At 33.6% G+C, this 7,400-nt stretch overlaps 1 non-coding gene across 2 annotated transcripts; it reads right to left on the reverse strand.

The window, feature by feature from the left end:
- Positions 1–464: 464 nt before the first annotated feature.
- Positions 465–7,065, reverse strand: LOC100003868 (uncharacterized). 2 transcript variants are annotated; one of them, XR_660170.5, is made up of 10 exons: positions 6,910–7,065; positions 6,537–6,643; positions 5,262–5,424; positions 5,068–5,149; positions 4,784–4,894; positions 4,414–4,542; positions 2,379–4,323; positions 2,208–2,270; positions 1,960–2,079; positions 465–1,781 (listed from the first exon to the last, which is right to left on the reverse strand). It is a non-coding gene; the product is annotated as an uncharacterized protein (transcript). The 2 variants fall into 2 exon arrangements; XR_012392694.1 differs by having other exon boundaries at positions 1,262–1,781; positions 2,006–2,079.
- Positions 7,066–7,400: the final 335 nt, after the last annotated feature.

A 7,400-nucleotide genomic window follows, 5' to 3' on the forward strand; every position in this document is an offset into this window, starting at 1 on the left:
CACTCATGAAAACACTGCTAACATTTCAATATTTGACATACAAGACAACACAGATGAAACTAAAAAGATAATTATATTAAAAATCCACTTTGATGGTTTAAAAATGTTCATGCGAACCAATTCCAGAAGCTGAACTGTGGCTGTTAGTGGAAAAGTGAATCTGTGAGTGAATATGTCTGCTTTATCAGGGTCAGTACTGATTTCAAGAGACTTTTCTAGTGTTGATCAGACGTTCCACAGTGTTTTGTTGCTGTTGCAATATGTGGCTTTGATTTTACAACATAAGAGCATTGTGCACAAACCGTGGACCTAAACCTAAAAAACATATCACATCTCAGTTTAGGTAACATGTTTCATTGTTGTACTGCATTTAATTGTATTTATTATATTTAATTTAATTAATATGAAGTTAAAAGCTACTAGTGGTCATGACTGAATGAATCATTGACCCATGATGTCAATATTGTGCATTATATTGGTTAGATTTAATTCCAAAGGTACATGTCACTAACAGGTAAGGACTGGTTAACAAGTGTAAGTTGTCAATCAGGGAAATAAAACAACATAAAATTGAACATCCTTAGGTCATATAAATAATGTGAGCCAGCTGCACATTTCCAAGTCAACAAATATCTGTGACATTATCGCGGTGTTTGCCAGGGTTCACTTTGGGTGCACGCGACATGCTTTCGGCTGGCAGAGCACACAATTTTTTTTACAGACTCAAGCGAACAGTTCGTGCAGCGCTGCATTTAATTGTATTTTTTTTCAAAATTAATTAAATTAACTTTATTGCCAACATGGTTGTTTCAGAGTTCACTGCTACATGCACAGACCTGTTGCTGTTTATGACTTTCTGCTGTTTAAAACTTTCTTATTCATTTTATTTTAATATTATTTTGCATTATTATTTAAAAAATGTTTTATTTCATTATTAGTTACAGCTGCCTAAAAACGTTTAGTTGTTAAAAGCACTTATTGCACATTTTGACTTGTTGGATTGCAAGTTGCACACACAATGGAAATGCTCTTCAAAGTGATAAACTGTCAAGCTGAGTTTACCTGCAAAATAGCATAAGCTCACTAATAGAGCACCCCAGACCAGCCCCCCAACCCCACCCGTCCCCACCCCCCTTGCAGTAGTGCAATTCCACCCTCAGTGATAAGTGGCTCCAGGCTACAGGTTGACAACAATAAAATCAATAACATTAAATAATACTATATTTTTTTCTGTAATACTTTTTAAATAAGTTGCTTTCACTTTCTGTAAATTTAAAATCACAATAAACATATATAGTTTGGTAAAGGAAAAAAGGTGGTATTAAAGGTAAAATAAAGAAATTTGTAAAATTTTAAAGTGGCTAAAACCAAAGTCATAACAAGGCATTCAATAACTGAGAGGCCCAAGCAGAATAGACTTTGTTGCTTGAAAAGTTTAGACATGCATCTAAAACAAGCTAATATCAATTATTTGACACACTGATGCTCCATTTACATAGACTATTACAGTTATGATTCAACACTGATAGTCCACATCACAAGCTCTCAGGGATATAGAGCATGATACCCTTGAGTCAAATTCCTCTTAATCGAAATTATTCTGTTGTGCACAAAGTATTTAACTGCTTTCCAATCTCTTCCATTATCCTTTAAAATTGTATTTTTGTTTAAGCATTTTTCACAGTCCACTTTTCCAGGAGCCTTCATTTCTTTAAAGTTGCTCTTGAAATAGAGTTCTATGACTTTCCTCTCTGTTTCTGACCAGGGCTTTTTGGGTTTTCCTAATAAAGAAGGAGAGGAGAAAGAAATTTAGTTGGTTATTAAATATACGAAGAAATGAATAAGTAAAATGTAATGTCAGTATTACAGAGTTATACAAGTTGAAAACACAAAAGACATCTTTCAATTGTAAAAAGAAATGCTTAGAACTTCCGTATTTTAGTGTATAGAATCACATACGTTTTTGACTGAAGGACAATAGTGGATTACTCATATGTCCAATCACCTCATGAGAGGCTGCAGCCTTTCCAGAGTCGAGATCCCTAATTTCAGAAAGATCTTTCTCTTTGTCAGCATTTTCTGAAACATGGAGAAGCAACCCTTAATTAAAATTGCACACTAAATTATAGCCATATTGCATTTAAGTATATAATTCCTAACTCAATATTAGTAATAATTATATTAAAAAATGACAACTTAAAACTTACCGCCTCTGCTTGTCTGTTTTTTAGAATTACCATCCTCTGAGTCTGAGCTGGAGCCCTCTTCAGCTGAAATGATTAAATATTATTTATAATATATTAAATTGACAAAGTTTTACCAAGTGTGCAGCATTTCCCTTGTTTATAAAGCACAATACACAGAAATCATTTACTTACAGTTTATGTTAGGTGTTATGTCCTCCAAAGATTGTCCTTTATATTTGCTTATTCCACTTTGCAAGGCAAAAAGAATTCTGCTGACTTTTGCCATTTGCAACGTTTCTTCAGGGAGTCTATAAAACTCCCTATGGACATAGATGTCATGTCCCATAAATGTGGCAAGCTGGTCAAGTTCATGTGTTTTTAAGTTGAGTAACTGAGAAACTGTAGCCACATGTTTTCTCAATTTAGTAGAAGTGATGTTCTCTGGATGTTTAGCCCCACAGCTTTTAGCGTATCGCTTTAAGCTGTCACATCCACGCATGTTCTCTAGTGATCCATAATTGGGACGGGCAAATATGTAAGGGTTAGCTTGAGAAATCCCAGCATCTTCTCTTGTTTTGATTAGAAGTTCTACTGATTCCTTTACATTTGCTGGTAATAATATTGGAACTTTCCGACCCCTCTTTCCTCTTATTTCTATTCTGGTGAGATTCTCACATAATTTCTTCTCAAACGGTGATAGACTCTCCAAAATATCATCCTGTATGTTGATGTGGTTTCTCTGCAGATATGTTTTGACCTCCATTCTAGAAACTTCTCCTTCACGACGCCGATTAAACAAAATTAACTGTGAAAGAGTGACTTGGGAGAGATCACTCCATGAGCTTTTGGATGGATGGTCATTGAGTTCTTGTTTGTTGACCTCCTCAAGATACTTTAAATGCTTTTGAAGCTTCCTGATGTCTTCTGCTAGAGGTAGAATTTGTGCACTATTCCATTTTTTCTGGTATAGTGTTTTTAGTGCATTTGATGACACATGGATTGTCCATTCCAGTTCAATAAGCTTATTAAAGTGCTCTGCTCGTCCCTTTAAAGCTTCATCTTCGTGGCGTAAAGCCTCCCCTTGCAAAATTTGTGCCACTTTAATAAGAGAATGTCGTAGTTTAAGTGCTGTTGATGGAACTGAAAATCTATTTGTTGATCCGTCAAATCCGGTCATCTTTTTCACAGCTTCAAGTACTGTGTTAAACTTTGCTGGGTTGATCAAGTCCTTCAAAGTAACAATGTCCTTGTCAATGGATCTTGCCACAAGAAGTAGTCTGGCAAGTTCCCTCATCTTATTTCTGATGTCAGCGCGGTATCGTCCAACTTCACCATTCTTTAGGAACATTCTTTCACCTAATGACAAAATTAATGTGTCTGATTTTACCACCTGGGTTACAGCATCATATGTCATGTCTCCAATAATCTTTTGAAGTCCAGCTGAAATTGTTGAGTCCATGGGCAACAGCAGGGAACAGCTTGCCTGAACCTTCCGCCTCACCAGAATATTCTCTTTTTTTTGTAACTTGCAACGTTTATGATGCCTCCAGAGGTCAGTTTTGACATACATACCAAAGCAAAACTTGCAAGGCAGGTAGTCAGTTGCTACTGACACATTCAAAGCTTGCCTTTTTGGTATGATCTCCCCTTTTCCTGTGGATAGGACTGCACTATTATGGTGGAAATTTCCCAGGTTCCGTACTTTAGTTAATAAAAGATTTCGCATGCTTGAGCCTTGCTTATGTGACAATGCCTTTGCAACTTCAACTTCTCCATGATGTTTTTGTTTGAGATGTCTTGTTATTTTTGCATATGGCTTTTCACAGTAAAGGCAGACATTCTTTTTGTCGTAGATCCGTTGGCATGGTTTGTTTGAGGACGTTTTCACCTTAATCATATGTTGATTTTGACAATCATTAGCACTTTCATCCATTTCTGTCATTGTCTTCTTAAGTGGTTTACCACGGATGGCTTTTTGTGCTTCTATTTTCCCTTGTACTTCTTTTGTTTCGCTTACTTCTTCTTCATCATTATCCTCTTTTTCTTCCTCTTCTTCTTCTTCACCCTCCTCTTTTTCTCCCTCTTCTTCTTCTTCCAACATTTCCACGAAAAGGGAAAGCTGTTGATCCATGTTGTTCTGAAATTCATAAACATTTGCATGTAATTACTTTGCAACAGTCTCTGCGTTATTCCAAATCAATGGTTATGTAAATAAACACTTAATTACCATTTCACATTTAGAGCATTCCTCTTCATTGTTGGATAATGATGATTCCGTCACATCATCGCAAACATTCTCTGAGATGTCTATCTCATTGTGTTGTTGAGGCAAGGAATTATCCATATTGGCTATTTCCTGTAAAACAAGTGTAAGAAATACGTAACTCTTGATTTAGTCCTGCTGTCATGTTTTCACTTAGAAAGTCAAATAAAGAAACTAAATAAATTACATAGAAACTATAACTTAGAAACATAAAATAAATAGAAACTATATACATTTACCATGACCTCTGTGGATGAGGTCTTTATGAAACTTTATGAAATAAATAGCTTTATGAAATAAATTGCTCACATTATATAACTGCAAATTTACATACATGTCTCCATGGGCAGTCAGGATCTCCATAGTCAAAGACAATTTCTTCTCCTGCAGGGATTTTTGTAGTTGCAAACGCACATAAATGTGGTCTTTTTTCACCATCACATATCTGTTGTTCACAAACAAACAAACACACACACGCACAAATAATCATCATATAAGTAGTCATGTATTGTGTATGAATATATATATATATATAAAATACATTATAGCTGTTTGGCTTGATGATATGAAACTGTAGGTATAAATTAATACAAGTAAATAATACAAAGATGGACTTACTATTTTAATTTTGCTGTTCGGCTTAATGTGATCATCGTTAATGAATCGTCCAAGTCGTTCTGTGTCTTTACTGCCATCAACACTGTGTGAATATAATTGTTGACAAAATGATTGTAAGTTTAAAGCAAACATACAAACTATATATAGATATATATATATGAACAATTCATCTTATCATAGAACAATCATCTTACCAATATAAATGTCCCTGGTAGGAGTAGAAGTACAGAAACGCGGCATCTTCAGCTGAGTACTCTTTAAACAGAGCCTCTCCTTCAGATCCAGTTATGTGTCTTCCAGCATACTCAAGCAGGAATTCTCCTGGCTCAATGTCTTTGCAGGCAATTACTCCATAACCTAATAAATAGAGTATAAGTGATTATAACCCTGTGCGACACAAATATATATATATATATATATATATATATATATATATATATATATATATATATATATATATATATAAACAGCAAACAAAATGTGTTCACCTTTTAGATGTTGTTATTAGAGTCCTCCAATTCACAAATAAATGTGTTTTTGCATTTGCAACATTTTAGGAAGTTTTTAGGGAAATGTTTTTTTGTCTGAACAAATGCAAACAACATCCTTACAGGTGGTACTGCTTATGAAGCCCATAACTGTATAGCTTATATGTGACCCTGGACCACAAACCAACCTTATGTTGCATGGGTATATTTTTGGCAAAAACCAAAATTGCATCGCATGGGTTAAAATAATAGATTTGACTTTATTCCCAAAAATCAATAAAACATTAAGTTATTTTCCATTGACAATTTCTTACCATAAATACATCAAAACTGAATTCATGACTAGTAATATGCATTGCTAAGAGGTAAACCAAGTTTTAGAGCTAAGTTTTAAACCACTTTTAAAATAGAGTAAACTTTTTCTCAATATTTAGATTTTTTGCTCCCTCAGATTTCTGAAGTAATTGTTTTTCTGACAAATAATGTCCTGTTTCAACAAACCATAAATCAATGCAAAGCTAATTTATTCTTATTTTTCAGAAAAATGTATACAATTGACACTTATGACTGGTTTTCTGTAAGGTCGCAATGATATGGTTTTGTGTAAGTCATATTGTTGTGAAAAAGTAAAATAGTTTATATAAAAGGTTCATACTGTATTTACAAGTGTGATTAAGTAAATGCTTATCTGTGTAGCCATATTCAGTAAAAATAGTCTACATTGTGTATGTCTAGATTTACAATGTATGTGACATCATAATACAGGAGCATTCTGGCTGGTGCAGTCTAAACAGGAAAAACACTAATTGTATAGAAATAATTTGAAAGAAAATCAATCCCAATCATACTTTAATGTTTTAAAGATTTCACACATTCCACATCCACACACTAATGTCTTTTTATATGTGTTAATCAAATTCGTTGTTAGATGGGATTTACAGTCTTACAGTGCTGGAGGCAGAATCTTGAATGATAACTTACCTTTCTCTTGACTTATAACTTTTTTCTGAAAGATGTCTTTATCTGTTCCAGAAGCAATAAATTCCAAAGCTTCCTTTTCCGCACAGACTCTTCTAGGTCTCATATTCCTATGAAATATGTTAAAACATATTTAGGGTACAGTGCATTTGACCATATTGATATATTTTCTTTTACCTGTTTTCCGATTTACTTTTATTAAAAGGTGCTATATAAATAAAGCTTTACTTACATTACTGACTTACAAAAAAAATTATAATAAAAAATTAGTATATAGTAAAAATTCACCAAAGCACTACATTGCATTTTTAACAAACATTTTATCATGTTAGCATTTAGATATTATTATAATATAAATTGAGAATGTGCAACTTACCTTTTCTGTCTTAAATGACAAAGTTGGATGAAATATGGCCTCAGTAGACTTTTCTTTGTATGGTCTATTTAGTAGGTTGAAAAATCTCCAATGTAGTAATCTACAAGCAGTTTTGTCCTCCAAAGTTGTTATTTGTTACTTAGCAAAAAAGTTAATGGAGGTTCTGTTAAGTACCCAGAATATATATTCACACAAACCGACCCAGCTACTGTATCTGGATCATGATTGGATAAGACTCAAATAGCCCCATTAATGTTGGTATAGTCATGCAAATTTCAGTAGGAACGAATGGGGGTTCAAAACATTGGTAACTGGTTAGTTTTAATTTGACTAATCTTATAAAATGTTAAACTGGCAATAAATAATTAAAAAAATGCATTTGTCATATTTTTCATAAATAAATGGTAAATATCCATTTTTCATTTCCTAAAAATGCCATCTCAGTGTGGAAAGAAGGCCAAAACAAATATGTGTTTTTAAACAAAAAATAT

This window comes from Danio rerio, chromosome 2 (genome assembly GCF_049306965.1).
Source record: "Danio rerio strain Tuebingen ecotype United States chromosome 2, GRCz12tu, whole genome shotgun sequence".
NCBI lineage: Eukaryota > Metazoa > Chordata > Actinopteri > Cypriniformes > Danionidae > Danio > Danio rerio.